Source organism: Sylvia atricapilla, chromosome 20, assembly GCF_009819655.1.
Source record: "Sylvia atricapilla isolate bSylAtr1 chromosome 20, bSylAtr1.pri, whole genome shotgun sequence".
NCBI lineage: Eukaryota > Metazoa > Chordata > Aves > Passeriformes > Sylviidae > Sylvia > Sylvia atricapilla.
The window spans coordinates 8,840,733-8,854,314 of NC_089159.1; positions in this window are offsets into that span (position 1 = coordinate 8,840,733).

The following is a 13,582-nucleotide window of genomic DNA, read 5'->3' on the forward strand; positions in this document are numbered from 1 at the left end:
CAGTGAGGGAGACTCAATCTCTGCTCAGGATTGAAGTTCCCTGCAATCAGATTGAGACTTTCCAGACTTGAGAGTGCTCACATTTTTCATAGCTTAACTGTAAATCATCTTTCACTTAGAAGATTTAGAGACAGACTGAGGAGCTAAACCTTGGAGTTTGCCTTCCTAACTAGTGGAAGGCATTAGATGAGCCTCATTATGGTGTTTCCTAAAGGATTAGAGAAAACAGTTTGGTAACGTTCAAAGTAGGACAAATACCATTACAAGTATAACAACTTTATCCTCCTAATGATTTAGGTGGAGAATTAGGTGTGATCACGGGACACTTGGAAATGGTTTGGAGGGACAGAGTGGAGGAGCAAAACCTTTCAGCTATGAAATGGTTTAGGAATAAGCGATACTGGAAATAATTTGTTGGAAGCTGTTGTGACTGGGAACTGGAATATGTTTATTGTGGTATCGGTCAGTGATTAAAAAGTGCAATTCTTGGTGTCAGCGCTGTGTGAGTGCTCCTATCACTGAGCCTGCCCACATCCTTTAGAGAAAATGCCCTTTGCTTCAGAGTTTAGGCTGCTGAAATATTTGCTGTATGAAGTATATTTAGAATTACAGATATTTGCTGTATACAAGTGCAGACTTCGTATTTCAGTATGAAGTAAGAATTCAGTTCCTGTTACACTGTGATAAAAACGAGAATTAGTTGCCATCAGCTATCAGTAACATGTTATTGGCAATTCTAAATGTGTCATTTCAGTTCAGCTGAGATTTGGATTCCTATATTTTTTTCAAATGCTATTAAAGTTGTGTTAGAGTTGTATTAAAGCATTAAAGTACTGTTCCTTAGGTGCCTTTATTGCTTCTTCAGTTTGGAGGTTTTGTTTTGTCATTTAAATGGTGAAGAACTCCCCACTGAAAATGCTGTTTATTTGTATGTAGCTTGAATAAGTCTGCTTTAAATAGTGCATTTATATTTATAGTAATATTTAACTACATTTAATTTTTGTTTAATTTTTTTTGTTAAAGAAATGAGAAGTAAATATCACAGATATTTTACCTTATAGAAATCAGTGACAGAGCTGTGGGGGTTTTTTATTAGCCTTAAAGCAGAACCAGGAGGAAATTTTCTTTTTTTTTTCCCCTTCTCAGATTTTCCCTTTTGAAAGTCAAGGGACCTTCCTGAAAATGAATTGTTCTTTTTGTTGTCATATAAAACAAACTGAAAGGAAGGTGTAACAGGACACTGCTCACTGACCTGCTTTAAACATAATGCTGTGTAAATTAAAGCCATAAGTAGTGAGAAATGCCCCTCTCTGCCAGATTACACTAGAATTGCTGTATTTTTGCAATTATTATTATTATTTTTTGTGCAGACTCAAAGCCAAAGCAATGCCCACATACCCCTGGTGTTATCTCAGCACAGAAAAGGGGTATTAGTGAGTGGATATTTTCCTGGAAAGAACATCTTATTTCTATTTCTTTTAGATAGCAATTGAACCTAAAGGACAGATCTTGTTATCTAACTAGTGACTCTCTCTGGATATCTTGTTTAAAACAAAAAAGCTGCTTTTTGTGTCTTGTGTAGTGAGGTTTGGCTGCAACCTCAGCAGTGTAAGGAAAAGTCTCTGGGAATATGATTTAATGTTCCAAGTAACAAGTCCTTCTGCTGGAAAACAGCACCCAAAAAAGATAATTCTGCGACGCACGCTGATGGATTTCCCCCCTCTGTAAAAAGGGTGGTGTAATTTATTTGCAAGCTGCTTGTGTTTTATTTTCGATAGTAGAGAGAAGCTCTTAGCATTATGAGCTTTGTCTGATTAAGCGCACAAAATGACAAACAAGGTTGTCCTGTGCTCATCTTCTTCCTTCTTTAGGCAGATAATCACCTTTAGAAGGCTGGATCCTATTCAGCTACTCTGTCAGTCAGCAATACCAAGACCCTCGTAAGCCGCATTTATCAAACTAAACACTTGATCTGCAGCGGCACATCAGCTGCTGCCAGGGCCTAAAGACACAAGATGAAAGTTGCAATTAGGATTTAGGGGAGGGCATTTTATTATCTGAGATTTGAAATAGGTTTTTTGTTAGTTAATCCAAACATCTTTCCAGAGATGTTGACAGAGCCCTTCTGTACATGGACTTACTTCAGCTTAAGTGGGAACTGCGGTGGATGTTGCCAAGATTTAATGCCTCAAAAAGGGGAATGCTTGTCAAGGGCAGGACAGAGGGAGGGGACAGAGCAGTGCCTTGGGCAGCCTCCCTTCACGTGGCACTGCTGGGGCAGCGTTCTGCTGGCCAGCTTTTCCTGAAAAATAACATCTATTCCTTAATAAAGGAAAATTAGTAGCTTAACCAAGATTAGACTACACCCCAGCTGCTTTTATAAGTCTGTCGGTTGTGTATGAACTCTGCATGCCCAGGGCTCAACGTGTTTCACACAGGGGAATCTCTCCAAAGCTTAAAGAGCAGAATAAAATCCTTTACCTTTCTCATGCTCCTTGCTTTAATAGCAAGGCATTCTTTTTCTTATTGACATTTGTCGCCAGAAGTTTTATATTCGTCTTGTATAAAAGGGGGATTTGTGTGTGTGACAGTCAGTGGGGGCTGGATCCCAATGGTTTTGTGCCATTTGACTTGCCCTGGGGCTCATCCCATTGTCTCCAGCTCTCGTGTATTTTGATTTCTCCCAGGAATGGAGCTGGCTCCTGTGCAGAGGGAACCTTGTGAAGGTTTTCTCTCCGCTTGGTTTCAGCAGTGTGCAGCTCCCCAGGCTGGAGCTGCTGTGTCTGCTGTGACCACACTGGATCTGCTGGATCTTCAGTGCTTTGGTGTCCCTAAGGTCACCTCTTCACTCCGTTCTATTTGAAATTGGGAAAGGAAAATATCCACCAATCCCCAATTTCACCACCACTGTGCAAATTCAAACAAGCAAATCAAAAGATTCCTATGGAAATTCTCCGAGTCTCTAACTCCATAAATGATTCTTTGACAGAACTACTGATTTTATTAAGCTGAATGAAGTAATTGTGGCAATTTCACAGTGATTGTAGAGCCAGAGGAATTGCTGAGGACAAGGCAAGGCTGCTGCTGAGAGTGTGGCTGTGCAGTCCCTGGACAGCAGAGGTCCTCCAGACCCAGCTGTTCATCCCCAAGTGGCAATTCTGCACCAATTACCTTCGATTACTCACTCTAATATAATTATTAGTCACTCTAGAAAATAATTTTGCTCGATGATTTTGTCATGGAGATAAACAAAACAATCATCTTGTTTGTCTTGATTTTTCCAATTATTATTATTATTATTATTATTGTGGAATATTTGCTGTTATTTCCTCTGCAGTGGTGCAGTAATATTTTAGAAAGACACTTGGAGGATTTAAATCCTCTGTGAAGTGTCTTGAAGACACATCCAGCAATATTTTAGCAAAGTATTTCTTGTGCCTCATCTGTCATTTAGCAGCAGTGCTGCTGTCCAGAGACACAACTCTTTAATTATTGTCAGAAAACACACAAACATCTGAAATGTTATGGTTAGAATAGAACTGATATCCAGAAGTTATCAGGTCACTTTTCAGTATTTTCAGAATTTTTACCTCAGCTTTGAGATACTGATTTTGATTATTTGAATGTGCACACAGCAAGCAAAGAGTTGGCAAAGCCTCTTGAATTTATGGACTTGGGCAAGACTTAAATATTTATGCACTTATAGAGGGAACTGTATTATCAGCCTCTCATTCGTAGATTTATAGAAATCTTACCAAAATATGGAAATTATATATACTGAGTGTTTTTTCTCCATTTACTCTACTGGCAGAGCACCTTAACAAGCTCTGTCTGAAAACCACTCCAACTTTGTTGCTGGTAACTTCCCTGTAACCTGGGCAACTAAGCTCTGAGGAGAAAACAAGAATATAAGTAAAAGTAACTGCAGTTTATTTTAAAATATTTTCCATTATTAACACGTTTTTAATAGCAGGAGACGCCCAGTTTTTGGCTTCATTATTGAACATGCTGGAGAATGGGGCTTGTGCTGGAGAGCAGCTGCCAGCTTTGTGTCTCCACTCACAATTATTTCCAAATTGTTACCCTGCTACTGCTATTAACTGCGTTGGTCATTCACAGGTTTTTAGGAGGCCAAAAAAAAAAAGAAGAAAAAAGGGCATTTTACCATTTTACTTCAATTTGGTTCACTACTGTCTTTAACCTGTCGTGTTTTCTGGACAATCTCATGACGGTGCCTTTTTTTGTAAAAAGCCCTCTGAACGATGGATTAAGATCTGTCTTGGATTTTACATGGATTAAGCTTTAAATTAACATAAAAGAATAACAATGTGAATCAATTTGATCAAAGAAAAAGTGTCACTAATTATTTAAACAGGACACTTAGTCCCGAGGTTTAAAGGCAAAGGAGCGGATTTCCCTTGCATGTGGATCGAATCAGAAGTATCCCATAATTGACTCTTTACAAGACCTTTCTGCAGAGTAATGGACTAGATATTAAAGCCTTAAGTATTTAAAGTGAGTTTCCGTCCTTCTCTAAATGGAGCTGCAGCACTAAGAGCTATTTTACAAGTCTGACACATTAGTGCATCCCTGGGAAATCCCGGCCCCGCATTCCCCGAGCTTTCAGCCCTTCCACGGTGTGAAATGGGGAGCCTTGAACCTGTGAGGAGCATCCCGAGAATAAATTCCAGATGGAGCAGTCTGTTGGGAAGGATGGGGCTATTTTTAAATTTTTTTTATAAGCATTTAATTGGCTTTATCTTTGCCACCTATTTCTAATTTTGTTGGTGCCTCTTGGGAGAATTCATTCTCTGCTGGCAGAGGCTGGTGTAGCCTTAGAGCTGTTCTCCTCTCTGAGCTCTGGGGATGTCCTTCTGCATTTCTGGCTGTTCCAAATGCATGAGATGAATGCTGCTCCTTCAGTTGTACCTGAAGGAATTCTTTATTTTCCCATACCAGTTTTATTTTGGAGGGGATGCAATGAATTTTGGGATTCATTCCTTGTTTAAGTCCTTGTTTGCCTTTCTAACTGAGGTGTTCTTCCTTCAGGGAAATAAAGGTAGTACCATTTATCCAATCCTATAAAAACAATCACAAATAGGACAGGAAGACATGAAAATGTTGTAGATGCTCCCTGATGTAGATTGTTTGCAGGGTTGAGCCAATCCTTTTTTCTGTTTTTAATTGTTACTACATATAAAATGGCGTGTGTTGTATTAGGGAATATTTCTGTCAATAGAAACTTTTGTTTGTCTTGATCCTTGTTGAAATTGTTGCTGTGCTCTGTGTTAGTCCATGAACATCCTCCAGCTCTTTATTTTCCATTCATCCATGCTCCAAGGGGTTTCTCCCATGTTGTACCCCAGCCCCATGTATATGGTACAATAATATTGCAGTGATAGGAAAAATCAGTTCCTTTTTGTATGGAAATCATTCCTATATAAATATTCCTTTGCTGCGTGGTTGATACTGTGTAGACTTACAGGATAATGTTCTTGGGAAAGCAAAATAATCCTTAATATGATACAGAATTTACTTTTAGCCAACTTCTGGCTCCTGCTGTCAGGTAGAGACCAAATCACCCTGAGATCAACAGCAGATCAGTCAGGGAAGGAGCCTTGGGAAGGCAAAAATTTTGTCCCATAGGCACAGTTTAAAACTCCAAAAATGCAAAGATTTGAATTTCTGACCTTCAATTTGTAACATCTGGGACTTCAAACCAGACATAAACAATATTGAATGAATTATATATTTTGTGTTTCATCAAAATAACCTTGTAAATACCGAAGCCACAAATTATACTTTAAAATGAGAGTGGACATTGACTGTGATTACCCTGAAAGTTGAAGTATTTCATACACAAAGATCAAAGAAATGCTGCTTAACTCTTGCAGAGGAGAAATAATTTATAAAAGTTCGTCTAAAACTTCAGGTTATGGATTTAACTGTGCCTTTTTGTGGAGGTGAAGAAAGAGAGCCAAGTGTGGAAGTATTTATTTTCACAATTATTCCTGGGCTTGTCCTCTGCTCCGAGGAAAAGACCTCCCGTGTTTTGGGAAGCCGTGGGAATGTTGGGGTTTGTTCCCTCAGCTGCAGACAGGGAATGAGGAGCTCAACAAAGCCTCATTTTCTGCCTTTGCCAGGGTGACCTTGATCCCCCAGGCTGGGCTGGGGTTTGGGGCCAAGGCTGGTGCTGCAGAGCCACCTCAGTGTCCCCAGCCCTGGACACGAGTCTGACAAGGCTGAGGACACATCCAGTTTTGTCCTTTCTGAGTCCAACAGGGCTGAGGACACATCCAATTTTGCCCTTTCTGAGTCCAACAGGGCTGAGGACACATCCAGATTTGTCCTTTCTGAGTCCAACAGGGCTGGGGACACATCCAGTTTTGTCCTTTCTGAGTCTGACAGGGTTGAGGACTCATCCAGTTTTGTCCCTTCCCCAGTCCGACAGGGCTGAGGACACATCCAGTTTTGTCCTTTCTGAGTCTAACAGGGCTGAGGACACATCCAGTTTTGTCCCTTCTCCAGTCTAACAGGGCTGGGGACACATCCAGTTTTGTCCCTTCCCCAGTCTAACAGGGCTGGGGACACATCCAGTTTTGTCCCTTCCCCAGTCTAACAGGGCTGAGGACACATCCAGCTTGGTCCCAGGGGCTCTGGGGCTCCTCAGCTCCCTCCAGGCTCAGTGGCACACCCAGACAGGCTCTGGCCCTGCTCTCAGTGCCATGCCCAGGTAAGTGGAGTTTGCACAGTGCTGCGAGTGCCTGACAAAGCAGAATTCCCAAATTCCCACAGCAGCTCCCTGCCTGCTGCACGTCCCCCTGCTCAGGCTTGTGTTTGTACTCAGGGCTTCCATCCCTTTATTTTCCCCTGGTGATTTCACAGTGGAACAAAATGGAGTTCCTATGGCACAGAGTTTTTTCCATTGACATTCCAACTTTCCATGCCATAGAGGCAATACTGGAGCTCTTCTGCTGCTTGGACTGTAGGGGTCTGAGTTGTTAAACCTTGTGCAGCTCAGGGGTGGATGTTTGTGTATCTGTCTTGAAATCAAAATTGAAATCTATTAATTAAATTCATTTGTGAGAATTCCCCTGATTTAAATCACGCCAGAAGGTGATGCTGAGACCCTCAAAGGTCCTGAGCATTGTTGTACCAAAAAAGAGTTTGTAGGTTTTTTTGTTGCTTCCAAAGAAAGTAAACCCAAGAAAACCCATAGCTTTTAACTTGGTCTTAAAATCTTACCAGTCTAATTTTTCAGTCATGAGATTTCTGCCTGAAGTACTTTTCTTGGGCTATCTTTGTTTTACACCAAAACAAATATTTTGAGAAATCCAGTTTCCATTGATTTTCTTCCCCAGAAAAGCAGCTAGGAGCTAATAAAAGGAGGGGAGCTGGTCCAAGGAAAGCACTGTGGCTGTTGGAGACCTGCAGAGCTGGGCTGGGGAGCAACAAGAGCTGCTGTCAATCCCTTTCCTTTTCCTCGTTTGCAAGGCACAGCTGGGCCTGCACCCACGCTGGGGCTCCTTTCCAACAGCATCCAAACGCGGATTAAACCAACGAATATTCGTTTATATTTAAAAATTAACCTAAGTAATCACCAAGAAATTGATGAAACTAATCATAAAGCGAAGCCTGATCTCAGAAAAAGAGCAAAGTAGCTTTTTGTCCCATTGATGCTGTTCTCAGCTCATCAGAGCATTATATAGGTTAAAAATAAGTGTTAGTTTCTAATTTGGAGCACCCAAAAAGCTTTACTGAAGGAAATAACCAAACACAAAAGGCACCACTTGCTCAGAAGACACAGGATGAGGGAGGGCAGGATCCTGTTTGTGTTGATGGCAGAAGTTGGTCTTAACATAACCTCCATCACCAAAATGCTAAAAACACCCTCATTCACCTTTTATCATAAAACAGCCACTAAAATAATTACCTTAAAGGTGTGCACTACACAGACACTAGAGGTCCATCAGGGGAGCAGCAGCATGCTTTGTGCCACGTTTTAAACAGCAAAAACTCATCCAAGTATTGCATTTCTTCGGGATTCTCAGCCCTTTGAAAGCCTCTAATTGCCAGATTATCGAGGAGTCTCTGGGCTCTTTATTCAGATTCCTTTGTGTGCTGCCTCTCCACCTCCATCCCATCCCTTCCCTGCGTTCCATGGTTGGTTCTGGTGCTGCAGTGGTGTTTCTCTGCTGCCTTCCATCATCACTGCAGCCTTCTGTTTTTCCAGGCAGTTCCGTGGAGCCATTCCCATCTGAGCCCAGCAGGCTGCTTGTGATTTGACACACAACAATGGCTTTTTTTCAGCTTTGATTTCATTTCTAGGCGTGCTACAAATGCCCTTAGACTCTACCAAGCTCAGCCAGTGAGTACTATCCTCAAGATGCAAGTAAAAATTGCTGATGGCTTTAAGCTCTTCGAGTCTCCTAAAGCCTGTAGGCAGTTGCTGTGCCCCAGGCCCTGCTTCCCTGGATCCAGTGCAGCCTCCAGAACATTAATTTAACATTCATAAACTTCCTAGGGGTGTTCATTGAAGATGCTGGAAATGAAGGTATGAAGTCTGCTTCAGAGCCCCAAATGTTTTAGTTCATCTAAATAATCATTTAGATTATTTTTAAGTAATGTGAGATTTGGTTTTCATTTTCTCTTCATTTTATTTTAAAGGGCTTCTGCATTGTTCTTTGCTGCTGTGGTTAATCTGTGCATTAGGAGGGGCAGAAGTTTAATTTCTAGCATAGAAGGCATTCATGCTGCTCGGGGAGTTGAATCCATCACCCTGTGTTTATTTGTCAGCTGTTTAGGTTTCCTTCACTTTGCCTCCCAGTCTTTTCTCTGCAACTGCTGTGTGCAGTCTGAAATAAGTTCAAGCTGTGTATGTAAGTGTGTGTACACAGGTCTCTGCTTCCATTCTGGCAACCAGACCTTGACTCCTTCCTCTCTGGGTTTTCCTGAAGGACGTGACTGCAAGTAAAGATGTTTGGGATGGCAAAACATCCAGAACCCCCTGAATTATATTTGGAAATTTCATGCTTTAATGCATGGCATCGAGACAGATCAACTCCTGAGCCAGCACACAGCAGTGTATTGAATATTGTCAGTTGAATAGATCTAATTGTCCCTCCTGCTCTCCCTTTATGGATTTATATGTTGATGGGAGACTGCTATTGTAGGTGACCACTGAGAACATTCCTTTGTCTTTCTCAAATTAAACTGCCTTAGGTATTCATTTGTGTGATATTTCAGCCTTGTGAAATTCATTTTACTCCCTTCTCACCGTTGCCAATATTTTCTATTATTATCACTCTCACAGCCTATCAATGAACTTTCTGCCTGTTTAAACTGATTGACTATCCTAAATATTTCCAGGACTGATGCATAGCTCTGGTATCACCAAGTTTCCAGGGCTGATTTTTGGGTTTGATTGACAGCTCAGTCCCCCAGTTCCTCCTGTCCCTGTCTCCCTGTGGGAAGTGCCACTCAGCAGGAGCAGTGGCACAGAAAACCTCCTCATCTCCCAGCTGCTGAAAGCTGCTGTGCTGCAGCCAAGGCTGAGCTCCAGCACACTGCAGAGCTCTGGGAATCCCGATTTTTCCCTGCAATCAGCCAGAAAAAGGGTTTGAGAGGCTCCAGGATGAATGGCTGAACAGGGCTGCAGCCATCTGCCCCCAAACCCTGTGGCTGGAGCAGGATGAGATAAAGGAGGAATCCTCCCTTCAGGATGGATTGTCCAGGCACTGCAGCTGACAGGTGAGCACTGCAGCTGTCAAATACTGACTTGCCACAAGCACTACATTTCTGCTCTTAATATTGAAAGTGTGTCAGAATTTCCATTATAAACCACTTATTTTGTGGGTTTATAGCTTTGCCATAAAAATACACCTTGGGTTGAGCCCTGGCACGCAGCCATTTGGCTTCTTCTAACACAATATTAATTCAGAACATCCAGACAGTGTTTTTAAACACCAGTATCTGAGAAGTTGTTGCTTCTTTTTTTTTCCTTTTTTTCCTTTTTTTCCTTTTTTTCCCCTCAAGTCCCTTGTTTTCTGCAGGACTCAGAAACCAAAGGTGGCCAGATGTAATTGCAACAAGAATCTGCAACATCTGGAAGCCCCTTTTGGAAGAACTGAGACCTGTGATAAGAAAGAAAGTTCTGGGGACATTTGGAGAATTCCAAATGGATTTGGAATTTGGACATAGACCCCTGAGACTGAACTGACAAGGTCTGACTGCCATCATCACCCAGAGAGCTTCCCAGAGAATGGCAGAAGGCAGGGAAGTCTTGGGAAGATGAAGAGAGCAGCTGAAACATTCCTTTTGGAACCAAATCAAAGAATCTTAGGTCACATTTGAAGCCCACAGTGCAACAAATGATTGTCAGCCAGTGATCTCTCTGAGATGAGAAATGAGCACTAAAAACAAACCTGTAATTTGAAATTTAAGAATGACTGTGATGGGGTATTTCAGATCAACTTACAAACTAACAAACCCTCTCCATGTGAGTGAGCTCTGGGCTTCAGGAGGAGCATGTCTGGTCCTTTCAAATCCCAGCTCTGATGGATGGAAAGGTGGGCAGAAACTGGAGCTCCTGGCAGCCAAATCCTGGAACTCAAATCCTGCTTGGAAAAATGAATGATGAAAAGGGGCAATCCTAATCTGAGCCCTGGCCTTACTGTACAATTAGGAAAAGTGATAATCTTCGTTTGTAAAACAAGGAAAATTGGCAGCTGTGGAAAAAAATAAAGGAAGTCGTTCAGTTTAATATTAGACTTATGAAAAAATTGGCCATAAAAAGCTGTTCTGAGGCTGGCCAGGACAGAGCCTCAGAAATGTCTGGGGAATGTTCTTCAATCAGTTCAGGGAATGTGAGGACATGAAGCTGAAAGTGCTGAGCTCCAGAGGAATGAGGATAAAGCTTCAAGCTTTTCTCTGGATTTGGTCAGTTTACTTTCTGAATGGATTTTGGGATCTGGGAAAGGAATGGAATAAAGTCCCCTTCCTCAATCTGCACTTATTGAACAAGGTGGGCTGAAAAAGAATAAATTGGGCTCAAGCAGGGAGAGTGACTGCTGGCAGACACAGGGCTTTCCAAAGGCAGGGAAATTGATGGAGAAAAGTCATCCTCTCTGAGCAAGGAATGGAACTGGAATGATGGATAGGCTACGGGAGGATTTGGAGATCATTATGGCTGGGAATAGAGTAATACAAGCTGGAAGTATTGTCTTACCAATGAAATCCCTGGAAATTTGCTTTAATTATGTGGCTCAGATGAAGCACAGAATTTGCAGATAACTGATTTGGAGTGAGGAGATTTTCCCAGTGCAGCAGGCAACTACTACAGCAGCTACTTGTGGCAGTATCAAAGTAAAGGTTAAAGTGGTGGAAATCATATTTTAAGGGCCAAGCATTTGCAGAAACTTTTGCTGCTGGATCTGAGGGAAAGGATGGTTTTTCTCTTGCACTAAACAATTTAAATTCTGAATTCCTTTCAGTGCAGAGCTGCAGCAAGATTTCAAGTGATTTCCTTGCAGCATGTGATGCTGTAATGGGTGTACTTATGGACAGACTTACTCTGCCTTTGCTCCAGCTTTCACAACGAATTGAAACTTTGAAAATACAACAGCTTGGAGGTCAATACAAGTCCTGAAAGTCCAGGAAATACCTCCAGGATCCACAGAGCCTCCAGGACTCTACTGAGTTTAGAGGTGCCATCGCTGCTGGTACCTGTGTGAACAGCACTGAAGTCACCACAGCTATGCCACAGCCCCAGTTCCAGGGCACTGTTTAGATTCCCACAAGTTTTTTCCAGTTCTGTGAATCCAATAAACACACAGGCTGCACACAGTGGTGTACCACAGATGGATTCTGAGGGAAACCAAGCCATTCCCAGCACCTCGCTGGCAGAAAGTGCTACTGGGCACCCAGGGGGTGAACTGGGATGGATAAATGAGCTTTCAACCGTTTTTGGACCTGACTCCCAGTTCTGATTAAAGTCAAATGGTGGCTGGAGCGGATCCTGCAGAGCCAAGTTACAGGAAAAAGGGGAGGGAACAGCTTCCAGAGCAGGACAAGGCCTAGTGCAGCTTTAAAAGATGACTTTTGGCCCAGCACCTGCTGCCTTCTGAGGATGGGAAGGAGCTGTGCTGCAGCCTGCCTGGATCACATTAGCCCTGGATGGTATCTTGGTACCAAGTACAACACGGAGGTGAGAACTGATGTATTTACAAATGGTCTGTAACACACCGAGAGCTGTCAGCCTGACATCAGCTCCAAAGGTTGGAGGCAGCAGTGATTAATTGTGAGTACACAGCCAGCCAGGGAATGCTTTTACACACAAAAGGCCAGAGCAGAGGCAGGACCATCCTCAGCCGCTGCCACTCAGGTGAAGAGAGGTTGTAAGGATTTTTTTTTTTTTTTAAGGATTACTGCTACTATTTCAGGCAGATTTTTTGTGGCTTTATTCATATTGTAAAACCCCACTGCGTGAGCTCGGTGAGAAGGAAACCATTTCAGTGGCTGGCACAGTGTGTGATTTAACGTCTTCAAAACCGGTTTTTTAAACAAAACCTCTTGTAACTGTTCCCATTTTCACCTCCTCAGGTTCCAAACACCTTCCAGGCTGGACACAGACACCGACACTCCCAGCACTGACAGGGGGAATCAAAGCACTGGAGGGGACAGAGGCTTATTACAACAAAATGTTCTGTTCTCGGGAGAAAAAATTCTTATTCTGCCCAAAGAGCATGTGACAGTGGTTAAATGCAGAGAAGGTTTCAGCAGTGATTCCTTTGGAGAGGGTTTGGCCAAACCCTGGCAGGCTGCAGGGCACTGGAGGACGTGGAAGGCAGGAATTGGGATTTTGTGGGGTGAGACAGGCTCAGGCTCATCCAGAGAGCAGCTTTGGAGGGTCACCCCAACATTGGCCCATCCCAGAACATCAGGAAAAGGAAACTCAGGTTTGATGTCCAGTTGTCCAAGTGGCTCTCCTGGAATTCTGTGTTCCTTCAGGGCAGTGAGCTGCAGCCTTGGGTGAAGACATCAGCTCCTGCTCTGGGATTCCTGCTGTGGACTCTGTTAAACACAATTGTGTTGAGGAAACACGTGGCTCTATCCTCCATTGGTCTCTCCTGACATAAAAAACACGGCGATAAATTAAAATTTATGGATTTGTTAGTGTTCAGGAAGATTATTCTGCTATTAAATTCTCCATCTCTAGTGCTGGATGAAGCAAAGGAGATCTGTACCTTAGTGAGGGGCTGTTACAATACCATGTGGCTGGAACACAGGTGGTTTTATCCCTATTCATGTATAAAATATCATTGTGATTCTTTGGGTCAGTGCATGTGAACTAAGTAATGGACTGATCATTTTCTTGCTACATTAAAACCAAGTGCTATGAAAATTTGAGGGGATTTTTCTACAGCAGAGATTCAGCTTTTAAATTTTTGTATCTAAGCCATGCTTCCCAAAATGTCTGATTTTTCTGTAGCTAAACCACCCTGGAGATGTCATGTTACATTTCAGGTGTCTCACTGACAGGAGCAGGAGCAGATAGCAGAGTTACAGGACTGAGGGGAAATGG